This window comes from Ostrinia nubilalis, chromosome 3 (genome assembly GCF_963855985.1).
Source record: "Ostrinia nubilalis chromosome 3, ilOstNubi1.1, whole genome shotgun sequence".
Classification (NCBI taxonomy): Eukaryota; Metazoa; Arthropoda; class Insecta; order Lepidoptera; family Crambidae; genus Ostrinia; species Ostrinia nubilalis.
Window position 1 is genome coordinate 2,503,890 of NC_087090.1, and position 19,221 is coordinate 2,523,110.

Consider the following 19,221-nt stretch of genomic DNA (forward strand, 5'->3'; position numbering starts at 1 on the left):
TCACGTAAAAGACACATGCTTAAATCTCATAAGACGCACCTTCAGTCCTGGATTAAGCAAATTGAATAAGATCTGAGGCAGGTCCATCATAGCGCAATTTGGATTAGTTAAGCGTGGATTATTAGCCCTACGGCTTCGGTAGTAGATAGTGTTGTGTATGGGTCGATAAGGATATAGTTATTTAGTCGATATTGTTATCTAAGTTTTAGAGTAGGTACAATTTTATGTAAAAACTTGCTTCTTGCTGAATTTATTGAGTGTAGATGAGTTAAGCATAATATTTTATTTATTTAATGTTTGTTGGCGTTTACCATAAAATGATTGACACACAGTACTGTATTTTTCAGAGCGTTAGTTTGAATTCTTTAGCATCTCCTACTTTAAATTCATTTCGACATTATACTTGTACGTCTACCCTACTCTTCAATTAACCTTAAACGTCTTAACATAGAGGCGCAGTGATCCCATAAACCTTTAAGGAATTCTTTCGTATTCTGATTTCTAAATGACTTGGCTGGGTGTCTAAATTGCCAGCAATGATGTTTGCCGTGACTAAAAAAGCGTACGATGTTTTTGTAGTGTGCAGAATAACTTCTGAATCATCGATACTAGGTAGGTACTACATTTTTGGCAGCACTACGCAGACTAGAGGTGAACTTCGAATTAGCACGGTGACCCAGTTGTAGATCGAGTTCGTTAATTTTAGAGTTTTCACTTCGGTTGTAATCGTAGGTTTCGAGTTAACATAACTCGTGTAATCTCGGCTTAACTTCTCGAAAATAACGCCTAATCTTACCTCTGTTTGTTACTTCAATCGGTAATTATTACCTGGCAGAGGTACAGACAGACGGCAAATCAAGGTAAATGTAGGTTCTTATTTATGGTTGAAATAGATTATGATGATGATGAGATTTTAGGTAATAAAATATTATAGCGTGATACAGGTCCCTTGATACTTGCCAAAAAATATAAGGTATATTTTTTATTTCCAAGATGGAAAAACAGTATAAAGCACAGTAATCAAGCAGAATAAAATAAAAGATACTCGAAAACCAATAGATATCTTGCACAACCACAAAGTCATTGCCTACTTAGAATCAAATTGCGTTCTTACGAAACTTTCTAGACCTACAGATCTAATAATAACAATACCATTACCAGAGGTTTTCTATTAAACCAACTTCAACGTTAATTTACGTTCAAATAATTTGATTTGAAGTTTTTATACTTCGTTGGACTGAATCCTTTACTGTAAATTGACTTAGAAAGAAGAATTTTCTAAAAAATTCATTTACTGTTGAAAGCGTGTTTTCTTTATAACAATTCAGCTGAAAAATTGATACCAAAAAATTTGACTTTATTAAGTAAGGTGTATTTTATATTTTTAGACACTGACACCAAATTTTACTTAATTAAATACAAATTGATTCAGAAACACTGAAAATACATTTATCTTTAGAGTGTCATTCTTATCTTTTTGAAAAGTAACGGATTATAAAAACCTAGTTACCCAAAATGTAGAGCGACGAAAAATGGGTAAAAAAACTGCATCAATGACAATAATGTCTACCAGAGTGCGTGAGTCTGTCCCATCACACATGTGTCAAACGCCCGCCATTTTTTATTCACTTACAGTTCATTGACCTCTTATTAGAGGTTAAAGCGTTATAATGAGGTAAATTTTGGGATCGCTTGTGTTAAAAAAAGTTAATGCGTCTCGAGCGTGACTTAGGGAATTTAACTGGACATTATCACAATGTAATGCGTTTTTATGGTCTGATTCTTTTGTAACGTGACGTTATAAAGTACCTGAATTAGAGACACGTGTACTTGAACGTCCATTATTTTGAAGTTTTGATTTGTTTTTAACTAGCGTCGAAGGTAACTATCAAGTAAGATGTGGTTTTAGGTAGGTACTTTGTTTTGGAATTATAAAATATCATTCTAGAAACGATTTTAGCTATAATATCTGTATTATAACCCCAGAAAGGGCTTCGACCTTAAACTTCAAAACAGTCGACGAAAAAAGCGTTCACGTTTTCAAAGACAAAGTTTTAAAAGTTACATTCTTTTGGGACCTTTCAATGCGCCTCGCCAAGTTTAACAAAAGCTGGTAATGACGGGCTTCTTAAAACTAAAAATTATTGGGCATAAATCAATGGCTGTCAGTGTAACCAGTGCCGTGACCTGTTTATGTATGGCTTACAGTCAGCGTTATGGGTCTTCATAATCTGGTTTAAAATGTATTTAGGTCAATATTAACGCGCACCAAATTTTCGGTTGCGTACAATAATTAATAATTGTTAACTTTCGATTCTGACACCAAGTCAAATACAATCGAAGCCATAATTTGTAGTTCTTAAAGTTTGGAGAACGATTTGACCTTTGATATAGTTTTGACCTTGGTGGGCGGTTAATAAATGAAATACACTTAATGCTGTAATACTGTCTAATGGTTTAGGGAATAATTTGTCAATTGAAGAAGAAATATTTAATTTGGTGGAAATAATGTCATATAATATAAGAAAATGACCGCATAATAGAATTATACTGTTTACCTCTTATAACAAAACCATTTTCTCTTCAATTTAACTAAATATCTACTATCTTTCAAGTTCTCACTTACTACTTATTTGTTTTTCCAATGTTTTACTATCAATGAACTTATAGTTTGATTAAGCCTATCAAAACTCGCATAAATTAGAACCAACATTGAATACCTAATACCGTTATGCAGTTTCAATCCTGAGTACAGTTAATTAATATTTGCATCTAATGACATGCAAATGTATTCGATCAATGCAATGCATGCAATAACATTTTAGCATGGACAAATAGTGGCGTGTGACGTATTTTTATGTGATTTGACAGCTATGATGTATTTAATTTATATTTTGTCTGACGTCACATGGCATATATTGCACATAACACGTTAGAAAAATATAAATAAACCGTTACATGAGTTGTCAGACCATGCTCTATAATTACATTTTGTATGTTTCTATCTTCTTCAACCCTAAAACACCGCAATCAAAATTCAAAATTTCGCATCCAACCCCCAAATGCGTGGGGTATTCTAAAATCTTAAAGCTTTTAATTACACTAAGTGGTGCCCTCTGGAGGCGGGATCAATCTGTTTAATGTGACCAGGAGACAAAACAAAGCAACCTTTTTGGATGCCATTCATTAGCGAGGCGGTCGAGCTGAAAATCAGATAGCAAGATAGGGTTATTCTCTATTTTGAGCCTTTACCTTTGAGTTTGAAGATGTAACGGGAATTTTGGTTCATATCTCAACATTTACTGGTGAAGAGAATTATTTGGTTTTGAAAAATAGCTGGCGGTTTTGAAATTTCAAACTTGAGCTTAATGAAAGCTTCTAATAAAATTCGTACTTTATGAATCGATATAAAAAAAGAAAAGATTGCATGTCTCACTAAGGCTGGGTTGCACCATCTTACTTTAACTTTGACAAACATAAAAAATCTGTCAAAATCCATACAAAAAACACCGGTTATTGTTATAGTTACGGTCAAAGTTAGGTGGTACAACTCAGCCTTAAGGAAAATTTTTAATCGGACCGTAGTTCATTTTGTAGCCATAACAAAAGCCTAACCACAGGACAGCTTACCGATGGATAACTCTATCACCAATTCAATAGCAATCAAAATTGGACTCTCCCATTCCTGCAGTTCGAAGTTGGAACATTGAACTATCACGATTTCAATTGTCACGAATTTCTAATGATGTTTCTATTGTACACAGTGTTATTAATTATATAATCGTGGGTTATAGAGCTTAAGATGCTCAAAAGCGTTGAATTTAGGCTAAAAGCAGAAGTATTGTTTAAGTCATGGTTATTCTTATTAACCTCAAAGGTTTAAAAATACTGCCAGCCAACCTCAAAGAAGATTATGGAAACGAATATTTCTCCAACCCAACAGCCGATATTTCAACTAAAATACTGTAATTACGTAAAAGAATCGCTATTTCCCGGCAAACACCTCCGGACTAATATTTTTTTCTAAGTAACCAATCTCTTATGCTAGCACGGAGGTCGAAGGCATAAAATTCAATGAGGTGCCTTAAATAGGTCGGCAAATGCGTCCGCACGTCCTCTCAGAAGGATTTCAGGTGTTCGCCTTAGACTCGTCAAATTAACTATACTTTTTTCCGGCGGGTTGCGATGGTTAATGGGCTACGATTTTTAGGGTTAATGAGGTATTTAATGATTGTTTGTGGCTAATAAAGTTTCATTAAAGAAGATTTTTCATTACAATTTTAATAAATAGAGGCAGAATTTTATGAAATTAGATTTGTAAATAAATTAATTATCTTTGGTTGTTTTTGTTAATTCTCAATAGACGCCTTTGCTTATAGAAAAGCTTTATTATTTATTGGATTTAAATTCTTATAATTATTGCTTGGGTGTTTTAGGCTGTAGACAATGTACATTTTAAAGCTATGTTAAGTGACGGATTTAAAAATGTACAATTTCTGTATATTTCAAAATCACTTCCAAAATAATCCCCAGCTCTCTTACACACCTTCCTATTTACTAACCCATAATTGCATAGAACCGTAACCAAGCTTAACGTGAGATTAGCCGCGGTGTGATTCGGCCGAACCTCCCCGGATGAATTTAAATTGGACCTAAGCCGGGGGCCATCGTGCCGAAGAATATGAATGATGGGCCCAACACTATCCAGCGTAAGTTGGCCCGCGGTGATGAGAACAAAGTATAAAATAAGAGGCCAGCTTATTAGTTTGTAAAAAGACGGTTTTAAGCAGCCATGATTGATGTTTAGTTCCCGGGGATATTAATAGATGGCACTGACTTTAGGTTAGGTCGCAATAGTGAGTTATTTAATTCTGATGAAAATTTAGTTTTAAAATAAATTATTAAGGGGACAAAGCATATTATTAAGTAACTTGACATAGTATGACATAATAAAGTTAAAAGGCATAACTAATAAACATACATTTCCACTTTATTAAGTACCTTTAAAATTGATAGGTATTGCTGAATATTTGAAAATTCAATTCGGGGAATTGGACCGTGGACCAAGCTAAAAGTGGGCCAAGTCGTCGGAAGACTCCTAATTCGAAATGTAGCTAATGTCAGTCATTGCTAAGCATTATGTTTCTGTCTACTTCAATACTGTTCTGATTGCGCTATGATTTACTATTCCTACTCGTAAAGCAAGACAATCTAATACCGGGCACTATAAATCATCGACCACCATAACCTGAGCCGTCACGCCATAGAAATAGCTTAAATGCGCGCGCGCATATGTCTGGCGGTTGCAATCATGGAATTAAACCAATCTCCATTTTCCGGTAGTAATTGTGATACGAGTGCATGTACCGTTCGTTCAGTGTTACTGTAAAGGAAGATGAAGCAGTAGGTCAGTCCTTTGTTTATCACGTGGAAAACTAAGCGGTCGCTTAAGACCACGGTAACAAATGATTTCTATTGTGTTCCAATTCGCTGGTATCTACTTGAAGGGCTATATCGTTCGTTTCAGCCGAATGACGTCCACTGCTGCACAAACTCTAAGGGCTACTTCGTTCGTTTCAGCCAATGAGGGCCATCTTTTTTATACTTAACAGTTGGCACCCCTGGCGATTGACAGGACCTTACTCTACAGTGGCACCATCTTGATGAGTGCAAATACGATAGTCCTCCTACCACTTTCGCGCTCACCAGTTGGTGCCACTGTCTTCGCTACTAGCAAGTGACAGGACCTTACTCTACAGTGGCGCTAACTGGTGAGCGCTAAAACGATAGCCCTCATTGACGTCCTCTGCTGGCCAAAGGCCTCCCCCAAGGATTTCCACAACAACCGGTCCTGCGCTGCCCGCATCCAGGTGCTTTTCGTGACCTTCACCAGATCGTCGGTCGGTCCACCTAGTGGGAGACATACACTACGTTTCGTTTTCTGCTCGTGTTTTTAATGATTCTTAAAATAAGCGAAGGATGATTTCGTGATCTAAAGATTGTGCCATTACAGATTCATTCTGACACCGGGATTTAGGCTTTAGTTGTCAAATTCTTCATGATAAAAGGAAAAGTCTATAAGATCCATTGATATTTCTTGAATTCCGTCTTCTACAAAGCTAACATGCTTAGTGCAGTGAACATACTGTATGCATGTCTACTATAATGCATCGGCACTGCGGCGGATTTCCTGGGTTCGATTCTCAGGCGAGACTGGAATTTTAACGTCTATACAATTGTTTTTGCTCTCATTGTGAAGGTTAATTCATACAATGTTCTATGTATGAACCATAGCTTTGATTGTATCACAACTTGTCACATTAAATTGCTATTGAGTGTAGTTTGGAAAAATGAACAATAAAAAACAAAACGTAAATTTTTCTTTTGTTTTTATCTGTACTGGCAGCTAAGAATAACAAAAAGAAAACGCTTTTAAATTCAATTAACCGTAGCTTGCAAGTCTGACATTCAATTGTTTTTAACAATTAAGAACCATATCAGCTAACAATACAAAATAAATAATTCCTATCTAAGATCTTAGAAAAATCCAACTGGACTTTAGAAAACTAATTCAATTCGTTAAAACACGCAACATAGTAAAACGAAAACGAAACTACAAATCGTTAAATTTTGATATCAAAGACATAAAAAAGTTTATGTTCAATAAATTAAGACCAGCTATCAAAAAACCTATCATGTGGCTTTAGCTAAATTAATAGGCTGCTAATCAAAGCAAGATAATAATATTCTCTAAAATAATTAGGTATTTAAATCATATACATATTAATGGAAGACTCTTGTTTAAGACCTCTGAATTGTTTATGTGCTTAGAGATTTCATATTTTAGTGTTAGATAATAAATATACATTACAATACTAAAATATATAAATTAATCACCAGACTGGCAGTATTTCTTGAACAAACCCTCTGTGACGCTTATTTATATTCTACATAATTATTTTATGCCGATTATTACGCTGTCGCTTAATTAAGCGAGTTTTATTAAACGCGCAAATTCTTAAATAGATTAACCTTAAAAAATATTTATTTCATTTAACATTTTATCAAATAACCTCAACACTTCAATCAACAAAACATCCCCATGATTGTCAAGCACAAACCCCGTCATCTGCCGGGGTAAAAACGCGGGCCACGACACGGCGCTGGCGCCGCGCCAAATTGACTGGCGTAATGCAGTTAGCTGTCAAAAGTAGTCCCGCAAAAACAACTGTCCACGTCAGCTGATGCTCGCGTAAATATTTTTGTCCTAAACAGGCGAGGACCGTATCGTAACATTTAAATCTTAGATGGACCTTTTTTATGGCAAGTGGACCTTTTTATAGTGAAAAAACGTTTTAAAAATAATTTAAAATTACAATCACTGGTTTTAACAGGTTTAAAATCTTTTATACTACACTGGACTTGACAGCTTTGTGGAAAAATGTGAATAATTTTAAGTCCATTCTCCCTGAATTAAAAAAAATAACTGAAAATGTTTTATTCGAATGGTCCTGAAATGTATTTTGGATTACATTTTTTTAATTATTAAGCTAGCGTCTGCTTGCTTCATGTGTACATTTTTACACGCCTATGTGCTATTCTATGTAATAAACTAACATCATTACGAAGATTCACCAAAATCTGTCCAGGAGCTATTGCGTTTACAAGATATCTAATCATCCTCACACACTATCGTATTTCCTACAGTTATTTACACACTCACAAGCAATAGGCATTTAACAAAGCCACAAACCAGAGAAGGGGTGGCGTGTCCTTTTAAATCCCATAGCGATTTGACCGGCCGAAAGATGTAGGGGTTATTACGTGATACCACGATATCTTTGTCGACCGCTCGCCTTAATTCGGCCCATTAAATGCCCCTATCTGTGATTACATACATCCGCGCCGGTCACCCAATGAATCATAGGGTATCCTTCCGTTTGGCCAAATTACTTTTCGCCAAATTTCACTTCGCAAACAACTTATCGCCAAAGTTTCATTTCCCAAATGAACTTTTAGCAACTGTACTTTTCGCAACTAATTCATTTGGTCAAATTATCATTTGGCCAAATTTTACTTGGCAAATGTTTATATAGCAAATGTTTTATGTTGCCAAATATTATATCCCAAATAATTTGTTTGGTCAAATTAACACTTCACATACTTACCCACCGTTACCCACAAATCAAAGCATAAGGCACATGATCATGGTTTTCACAATAATTTTATGTAAAACATTGCAGAAAATAGTATGGTTGCAAAAAGTAGGTATTGCAGAAAATAGTAGGTTAGGTTAGGTTAGAACAGTGACCCTTAATGCGCGAAGGCGAGCGAAGCGTGCCGCGGCAGCGGCCGCCGAGCGCTAGAATCACCTCTATTGTTAATGAATCATTTGGAAATTTCGATACAAAGAATGAAATAAGGAAATTAATGTAGAACAAATTTTATATTAACTCCCTACTAAACAAAATAATAACCACAAGCTAATTTGTATACCATTCTATGCACCAATCAAATTATTTTGTAAATAGTTTATCGTGAAATATTTTTGCCTAATGAAACATTTGGCAAACCATACTTTGCCAAACAATAATTTGCTAAAAAATAATATGCCAAGAAAAACATTTGCGTATTAAAAGTTTGCAATAAGTTGCTTTGCCAAATGAGAATTTGCCAAATGAAAATTTGCGAAACGTTGTTTGCGATGTGATAATTTGGGAAACGTTTTTTGGCCAAACATTAGTAATCCGAATCATAGAGGTATTAAAACCGGGGGAGATAACGAACGATTTGAAGATAGGGCTATCAGTGGTGTGCAACTGATCGGATACAAGGTGGAAGAGCATTGGGTTGTTCATGTTTAATATTTTGTATCATTTTTTGTTTTATGATTTTGATTTGACAGTCAAAAGAAAATTAAATTGGTATTAAAATATAATATTTGAACTAAGTATTTTCGTACACCAAAACGGGAAAAAAACCTATATTTCTGAAATAACCCGTGTTTAGGTTCAAAGTTGTTAAAGATAACGTGAAATGAAACATCAATTAAAAATTTCAGCATTTTGGTCATTATGTTTAAAATGTTCTTCATTTTTCTCGTTCAAGAATCCAAAATGTTTTTTTCTGGAATTTGTGTGCGAATCATGTAAATCCATACTCGATTTGGAATAAAATAAAACCCTCTATATGACTTCGGTACATGATTGCGCGAATTTTATTTTGCATATCAAAGAAAAACGACATGATCTATGGTGATGGCGTCATTAATCTCCGTGACGTTAATGCCCTTATTGGTGTTGCCTATTCATTACGTCATGACTTTCAGAAGTGTCGATTCACATTTGCGTCTCTCTGGGTAATTTTATTTCCAATTGAAAAGTATGTCTGAAAAAAATAACCTACATCACTTACAAGAAAAACTTTTAAGGCAGACGTTATTATAAACCCAATTTTAAACTACATTTTGAATCGCATAATTTATGTTAAAAAATTTCGTGACTTGGTTTTTGTCGCTGGACAGTTAATAAGCACTTACGTGTTAGGATTTCAATAATTATTATTATGCACATAATAATAATTATTATTAGTCCAAGTGTGTTACAAATTCATTACAAAATGCGTTTTTTTCTTCGCAGGTAATAAGCGGTCTCAACGACAAGGTTACATCTGATGTTCAGCTGTAAGTACACCAAATACACATGTACTTTCGACAGCACGTCTCATTATATGTACAAGTTTCTAAATAGTCCTTATTACAAACGACATAAGGTTCCTTCATAATATGAGCTGTCATTGCACCCTTGATGTATATTTAAACAGCAGTTTCAATTTCCTGAAACTGAGTCATGATCTTCAGTACCTAACGGAAACGATTAGAATACCAGCTCGCCAAAAGCAAATAATGAGTAACTAACCTGGTTATAGCACGTTGGAACTATAATTCCAATGAAAGCAATTCCAGCACACGTGGTTAGTTGACACGCGGGAATAATACGTTTCCATTATATTATACTTGGAATAGAGAAAACAGGTTCACATCTGCTTTGTGTATTAATATTTACTCAAAGCTTATATGTTCTTCTGATTAATTTCGTTGCGGGTCCAATGACAGTTAACTTTTCCCGCGATAAACTTGACCTTCACTGGTTAGGTTTTGATTGGCGGTCAAGCTGTAGATCCTGGCTACACAGGAGTTGCAGCGGTGGGAAAGAGAGGTGGCAATATTTACTCTTGATTGAAATCATCTGAACCTTTGATATAATAATATTGTTATGGAAGCTATTACTTATTACCTTTTAAGAGATACTAAAAAAGTAAAAACGCTACATAAATGGTTTTTTCCAGTAATTTTCCTGCGTAGTTTCACCCTTAACAGGTGGAGTGAAAGATAAAACAGTATCTCTTTTAGTGAAACCACTATACATTTACTTAAAATAACAGCTGAAGTCCATATTGTTGTGAAGGATTATCCCTTTCTATCTTACCTTCTCTTTTCTAGTTAGAGTAGCTTGCTGTGAGCTTACCAAGTTCCCCTACATTATATTTACACCGGTTGCAAGCAAATTACATCACTAGATTTGGTCCTGTTGAAGCAATAATTATACAAGCTGCAAACCTCACTAAGCTGTACGCATTACCTGAATTTGGACCGCTACATGGAATTATGTTATGACAATTCTGTATTGGTTCCGTACGTGTTGAATTATGAATTAAACATCTACAGTTGTTATACGATTTATATCATTTGTACCAGTTTGGGCCATTCGTTAATATTAACTTTTAACCATATCGGCGAAACTCTTGGCTTGCATCTTCTAATGGAAAATGATCCGTAATGAATGAAAAATTGAATCCTAAATGAAGAAAATCAAAAATTCTAATAAAATTCCTAGCTCTCTAGCCGCGGGCACAAAGTGTAAGTTCGTGCCAACAACTCATACATTTCTTCTTGTACAGATTCAATAATACCTAAGGAGTACTTGCTCACTTTTATGACGAATTTACTCAATGTATGAAACTTGTATAAGCGTGACGAATCGACTGTATTTGTCTCAAAATGATTGTCATTTTGAACCCAAAGCCAACCTTAACTAATAATAGTACAGGGTGGAAAAGCTTAGTACAAACAAGTACCAGGGGTGCATAATAAAACGGCGGCTTAGTTAATCAAGGTGCCCGTAATCCGGCGCACTATTTGTCCCGCCGCCGCGACATTAGTCCCGTGTCCGGCGGGCCGGCGGGATTCCGGCGTGATCCCGGATCGTGGGGGTGCGTCTGATTAGCTTTAACAATATTTGTCCGGTTTATAGTATACATGTAGACATTTTCGGAAATCATTGGATGCTGGCTGAAACGACGACGAAGTGTTTGTGGCTTGGTGCTAATTCGAATCACACTTAGGACATGCAATTAATTGTAGTATTTGCATATGAACTGAACACGCAACTTCTTCAATTTTGGGTTATAAATAGTACACCACACAAAACTTTTAGTTTGACTACAAAACACAATAGATTCAAATATATTATACATTCACAACTTTAGCATCCTTATTGCTAAGAATTGATTTCTACCAGATGACCTGGTTGCATAAGACAGTATGCAAAATAACGAATAAGGAAGTAGATCCAGAAAATTAAAACTTATTAAGAAAGTAGTTAAGTGCCTTATCGTATAAGACTTACAGCTCATCCATCATGCTTACGTCACACGGAACGTTTCAAAGTAAAAGATGCCTTTAAGAATGCGGAATATTCAAGAGGCCGCTCGAAATTCAAAATTTTCTTGTTCAGAAAATCTTCACAACGACGTTTCGTAGAAATTTTTCAAGGGGATAAAATGATTCACTCACTATGCAATATTCTTAAAACGTGTGTTGAGAAATTTTCACTTGCTACCTGGAGGATTTTAAAGATTCGATATTCGATAAATTTTGTTTTATTATACGCTAACTATTGACAGACTAAACTAATTCAGAGACTTTGCGTTTTTGAAAGTAATGTAATTAAAATGAGCCTGTACGAGTACGTTAGGCTTAATTTAAATCAAAGTGAGTTTCCGCTTTTGTTTCTAATTTTCAAAACGTATTACTGTTACATTCCAACTTTGAAAAGTTTAAATACAATTCGTTACTTGAAGGTTTTCCAATTTTGAATTTGCTTGTTTCTTTTGCGCTGCTTTTCGCTTATATTCTCTTCGGCCAGTATCCTCGCTAACTAGAGTTGTACTAATTCTTTAAAATTAAATGCTGATTGCACTTTCTTTTGTTTTCTTTTCGGCCAGCCTCGTCCATTTGTCTTGAAGTTTCCTTTGCATTTCAACTGCGAATTTGATTACTCCTGCCTATCTCTGCATTTCCCCCGGGTCTGCTTCTAATTGTACGTACCCGGGAGATCTGCAGAAACTTGTTTGCCCCTGGTAATTGTTTCATTTGTTTCAGCTATTAAGTTGATTGTGCAATCTTTTGTAGATAGAATATTTAATTTATGGCTGATTTCGTTGGCTCTGTTAATTTGATTGCTTTCTTCGTAGTTTAATTTAGTTTGATAGGTTTCAATTTGTGAAATAGTTGCTTTATTCATACTGGAACTCCATTAATAATAAATTGTTTCTTTATTACGTCAAGGTAATTATTCGTCGTTATAGCTTACCTAGTTCGTAACAGAAATTAGTGAATAATAATTCAGCAATATCACTTTTAAACATACCTACCTACCTACTTTTAAAATTTCTTTCTTTAATGTCCACGATGGCTTTTTTTAATTACTATTACAGACGCTATACTTTAATTAGGTATTACAAGGAGCATTAATTATGCCTCAGTATGTCGAGACGCGCCTTGCACGCGTTCGCGCATAATAAGGCGCGTGCTCACGTTCGCTGCAATTTGCATGCCGTGACGTGGTGTAATTGCGATTGTGTGGTCCCGGCCTTATTCTAATGAATTAGTGTCAACAGCTGTTTGAAAGGTTATTCCTGCAGTTAAGCTTATTATTTCCATTTAGGAAAAATAAATATGTTTATCGCTCATTAAGATAAAGGACATAACTCAAAATTATCCAAAATTGAGTTATTGTGACTATCGAAATCTGCGTCAAAAACTACGTGAACTACAAACTTGCTGTTCCCGTAAAAAACAGATATTTTGAGTTGTACTACTCTATCTTGGTGTGCGTCATATAGTTATCATCATTGTGTATGTCACCCGATTGTAATAGTTGTTTACTTGCATTCTAGTCCAGGTCGGCCATAACTCACATTAACAACCTAATCTCAAGATATGACCAATGAATCTTGCGTTCTCAGCCTCAATCTGTCTCACTACAGCACCGTTTTATGTCCCTCCATTGTCACTGCTCGTAACATTTTTATAACGATACCAAGCCCATTCAACTCATAGAGACGAGCATAAAATGCTATCATTTAATCGCCACAAAGAATAGCTGAAACCACTTTGTCACCTTTTTGCTAGCGTTTTGCAACTCACTCTTAAAGACGCGTATAATTTTATCTGAAACATTGAACTGGAAATCGGATAGTGTATTCAAAGAATACTGGCCAGTTTGGTTTCTTTCTTTCTTATGGCTTGTAATATTTTTTTTTTTTTTTTCTCTTTATTTTATTTAGGAGCTTAGATCGATACAGTCGAACATGTCAGCTCCATCATAACAAAAAACTTAGTATCTAAATCAACTTAAGACTAGAAATAGCAAAGTTTATCACTACTCTGGCTGCCTCTGATGACGGCTCTGCTAGGAAGTTAGACAATAAACCAACATCGTGTTTGTTAACATTAAGAATACTATACACAGTGTCTCTAAGGTGCCGATTCCGGTCACACTCCATCAACAAGTGAAACACATCATCTATTACACCGCATATTTCACAGTTCGGGGTGTCTGTAACTTTCATCAGATATTTAAATTTATTAAGTGGAATGTGGCCAGATCGAAGCCTATGAGCAGTTATTGTATGTAATCTATCAAAACAAATATTGGCAAACCAGGGCACCCGAGGAGGTTCTGACTGTAGCGTTTTGTACCATATTCCTTTTTCACAAGACCTTTGATTAAAATGCTCTTTCCACATATTACGAATAACCTTCTTATATTTATTGAAAACTTCTGAACTACTTGGTTTTATATCTTTAATAGTACCTTCGCAAAGTGCCAATTTCGCTTAACGGTCAGCCTCCTCGTTTCCCACAATACCTATATGGGCTGGGTGGGATCCACTGTAAAACAACTTTTTTGCTACTATTTTGATAATAAAACAGTTGTTGTAAAACAGCATAAGCTAACGCAACTCCTCTGTACCCAGAGGTGCAGCGTGCTACATGCTGGAGAGCACTTTTACTGTCTGATAGGATTACAATTTTGTTGTAAGGTAAATTTCTCGTATAAGAAAGTGCTTCATTTATGGCCACTAGTTCTCCAGTCATAATGTTGATGTTTTGGTTAATTTTGAAAATACCATTATTTTTAAGTTGCGGATCAAAAAAAGACGCGCCTACGGCATTATTGTTCTTAGAACCATCTGTGTACAATTTCCACCAATCAAAGTATTTCTCATTAATTTCTTTTAAAATTTCCGCCTTTAATACATAACTGTTCACTTCGGATTTGGCAATACTTAGACAATCTAATTCAGTGACAATATTGTTTACATCAATTTTAGAACTCCAGATAGGTAAATTGAAGGCTTCCAGATGAGGTGTGCTATAGATATTTTCTTGTTTAATTTCTTCAAATATTATTTGCAACAAAGGGTGTTTCTTTCGATTCCAATAATTATTAGTACTTAGGAGACTAAGTTGTTGTAATAAAACAATTGTTTTATTGTCAGTCCATGACAAAGTTCTTAAACAATATTTATAACCCAAGGACTTTCTTCTTAAACTTAGTGGAAGGAGACAGAGTTCACTTTCCATCACGTGTATTGGAGTGGTTCTAATAAAACCTCCTATAACTCGTAAAGCTTTATTTTGGAGCTTTTCTAATTTAGATAGATTACTGTCGGCACTATTATCGTATAAGAAACAGCCGTAATCCAGTCGACTACGTACTAGAGAGATATATAAACGACGGAGGTGTTTTGGATGCACGCCCCATCCGGACCCAGCTAAAATTTTAAATATATTTAAACATTTGTTTGCTTTTTCGAATGATTCATTTATGTGTTTTTTCCACCGCAGAGCTGCATCAAGCCAAAAACCTAGATATTTAATATTTGGTACAGATTCCAATTGATAGTTAGAGATTGAAAGAGTATGTCGTTGAGTTCTATATCCACGACTGAACATGCAATATTTAGATTTAGTAGGAGACAGTTGTAATCCCAACTGTTCAAGTAAATTAATCATAATATCAATTGAATTTTGTAGCAGTGAAAAACTGTCACTTATATCGTTACAACCTATATATAAAACAAAATCATCCGCATACTGAGCTATACACACTTGTCTTACAGTCCAGCACACTTTATATGTAACTAAATTAAATAATAAGGGAGAGATGGGATCCCCTTGGGCCAATCCTATATGAGTCCATCTAGTGATACTTTTATGTATGTCTAGGTCATCGGATATTTTTAACCCTTTCACGCATATGGGACACATTTGTCCCCGCATAGTTTTTACGATTTACAGTAATACTAGTTAAGTTAAACCCTTTGTAGTTTAATATTCTTAAATTTTAATTTTATCTTTTATGATTATGCGCTATAAATAATGAAAAACGCGATTCCTTGTGTAAAAAAATACTGGCACAAAATGTGAAAAAAAAATTCGCTAGACGTCAAAATTAAAAAATATTTTAAAATTACTTAGCGGCTGTTTGGCTATTATTTTTCTTCCGATTTACATTCACTAATGAGTATAATTATCGTTTTATTACATATTTTCCATTTTCTTCGTATGTATAATGAATATTATGTAAAAATCTGTATTGGGACACGGGTGTCCCTATGTGCGTCAAAGGCAACTTGGTTCTTACTAAGGATATTGTTTGCCTCGTTATAATTTGTATGTTTATATTGATGTTTTATTTATAATTCATACATATTTTTTGTAAATCATTTGTCTTCAAATCGACTTGAAGAAATTTCGCTCAGGAAAGACGAATTTTAGAAGTCATGATGACTGAAAATAGTGACAACGAGGATGGTTTCCTCCCTGATGAAAGGGTGTCTACTGCTGGATAGAGGCTTCCCTGAGGATTTTCACAACAATCGTTCCTGTGCTGCTCGTATACCTACATGAATGTACATGAGCAGCACAGGAACATGAGGCCTGCCACACTGCGTCTTCCTATACGTGGGTGCCACTCGAGAAATTTTCTGCCCAAACGGCCATCACCCAGCTATGTACCCTGCCCATTGCCGCGAAAGTTTGGTAATTATGCAGGCTATGTCTGTTACTTTGAGTCTCCTGCGGACTTCCTCATCACCCTTTGGGTGACTTTGAGCCTTCTCATAAGGCCCATAGTGAAGGAACACGTCTCCGTTCCGTGCGTCATCGCCGCCAAGCCAACACACATTGGTCAAAGACTTTCAGTCAAAGGTCTTGAGACACTGCGGTATTTTGGGTAAAAAGATGTCGCGAAGCCTCTCAGATGTTGTCCCCCCAAGTAAGATTCAACGATTGTAGTCGCGGCACGGCTGAGACCTTAGAAGACCTAGAATCAATGCTCTATGGCCTCAGTACAGGCTTTCAATAAATGGGATTCAAAATAAACATGGACAACACGAAAAAATTATGTCAAATATCCATGTTACACGCACTCCTCTGCACGCTGGAGACTCTACACTCAAAGTTGTTCTTGAAACAAACAGTGTAGTTAGGTAGGTCTAACTTCAAGAAAGAGGTCTATGATGAGATGAGGATCAAATGTAAAAATACGTAAGATATGATGCTATCTATTTTAATTTCTTATTATAAATATTAAAAATAAGCTTATTGATTAAATTTGATGTGCATATTTAGTGTGATTTGTATTTATTTTGCAATAAAAGCGTCAAAGTATTTTATTTTCAATATATGAGGGAATGTATGTATACCTTAACGCATATAGGGACATATGTGTCCCCGACTGAAAAACACTGAAATACATAGCACTTATATTTTCTGTACTACTTTTATGTTTAATTAGACTAAAATAAATAGATATAACTAATGAAAAAAGAATTTTATGGTTTGGAATAGTTATAAGCGTGTAAGGGTTAAATGTCTTTCAGAAAGAAAATTCCAAAGGTATCTACATATCTTTTTTCCAACCTTAAGTTCATCGAGAATAGTGACGGCTCTTTCTACAAGCACATTGTTGTGTAACCGATGTGTTTGTATGGAGTTTGACACAATTTTGACGTTTGTTAAAGTTAAAGTAAGATAGTGCAACCCAGCTTAAGATTTCACTTTTGAATTTGGAATAGTAATTCTGAAATGGTGTCTTCGCGCATCGAGTCTAATTTCTAAAGACACTTCCGACTATTGTAGGAAGAAACACATAATGCAAAGCTTGCGTCTAATGGCCGCCATTAAACCTCGGTTCTAACTCGGTTGTTATTTATATCGTTTTTATAGCGTGGGTTAATGAAGAGCACATATTTGCTATTGTCGGACGCGAAGTTACTTATGTGGCATTCCCACGCCGCGCGTGAATAGTCGAGGCGAAAAGTGTCTAGCAGTTTGCTTGAAATTAACTTGTCAAAAACATAACCCTCCTTCTGGCGCAGTCGGGTAAGAAGTTTCGTGTTTCATCAGAGGTGGCAAAGTAAATTTCTGAAGACACTTCTTTAGCGATTTTTTTTTATCCACAACGAGGAAGCTCTTGGCCTGTATCTCACCGGATGGTAAGTGATGATCAGGCCGACAGTGGAATCAAGCTTCACCCGGAATCCTCAAACACGGAGGAACTGGCTATCTTACCAATGAGTTACATTTCATTATATTAGTAATTAACAAAGCTATAATTGTTACACGCTAAAAAGGTTTAACACGGTATTAAAACTCTTCGGTATAAAAGAGTGGTTGGAAGACGTAGCGTGGGCAGGCCTCCTACTAGGTGGACCGACGATCTGGTAAAGGTCGCGGGAAGAGCCTGGATGCGGGCAGCGCAGGACCGTTCATTGTGGAAAACCTTGGGGGAGGCCTTTGTCCAGCAGTGGACGTCATTTGGCTGAAACGAACGAACGATAAAAGAGTACTCAACAAATAAAGTAAAATGTGTCAATAGAAACTTTTCGTGGAATTCTAATTACTTAAATCCGTTACTCTTTTGTATCAAAACAATGCGGCGCCTAAAAACACAAACATTTTCTATGAAAAATCACAAATTATATTTCAGTGTTTAAAAATTGAAAATGAAACCAATGCTTTCAGCTCCGTAATTCCATTAGTCGATGCTTTGCATACAATGAATATTAGTGAGGCAATGTTTTTCTTCGTTAATAGATTTATCAATTTTAGTTTGCGGAGTTAAAATTATTTTAGAACGTGTAAAAGAGCTTTAAAAGCTGATTTAAAAGAAGAAAAGACTTTTTTTAACTTCTCTCAATCTAAATTAAGTTTCAATTTTCAGCCTTACATTTTGAGGTTCATGACATAAATAACTTAAAGAACAAATCTAAGAACTTTGTTTACTTTCTTATTAACCCTATGCCCAAAATATTCTTGCGGTTTATCATACATTTAAATAACTCTTCTACTTCTGAAAAAGTCCAACCCTGTAGCAAAAAAAAAAACACAAAAGGCTGTGGCAAAAGTTTTTATTCTTGTTATGTATTACTGACTGTACGCGTCCAATCTAGCTCTTTTGTTAGTCCAGCGCGTAGGCAGTCAGCTGAGTTTGTCAAGACAACCTGCTTAGAATACCTAAATAATAGAATACCTATTGCTCTCGAATGGCAATCACTTTGTTCTGTTTATTAGGTTTTTATGGACCGGGATCAGTAGAGCAAAACACAGTTTATTTACAAAAGAGTATTTGTATAATAAAAGCTTGCAAATGAATGTTTGTATAGAAGAGAGCTGAAATGATTTCAAAACAAAAGAAATGTGATTAAAAATCGTGCAGTTCCAATTTTAAATTGAATAGTTTTTTCTTCTAACATCATCAGTGTTATAAAGTAATCGCAGATTTTACTTATTAATAAAGTGGCCAGTACCTATCTAATTTTGAGAATGCATATTATGTCACCGTAAAATTGTGAATTCCGTCAGAT

General features: G+C 35.3%; 1 protein-coding gene across 3 annotated transcripts in view; it reads left to right on the forward strand.

Annotated features, from left to right (window-relative positions):
• LOC135087583 (insulin-like growth factor-binding protein complex acid labile subunit) overlaps positions 1-19,221 on the forward strand; it is a 344,347-nt gene that overhangs the window by 81,442 nt on the left and 243,684 nt on the right. Inside the window, exon 2 of one of the 3 annotated variants that reach the window (XM_063982312.1) lies at positions 9,639-9,682. The exons of the other annotated variants lie outside the window; for them this stretch is intronic. The gene's annotated coding sequence lies outside the window, so the exon portion shown is untranslated. The remainder of the gene's footprint in view (positions 1-9,638; positions 9,683-19,221) is intronic. 3 annotated transcript variants of the gene reach the window in all.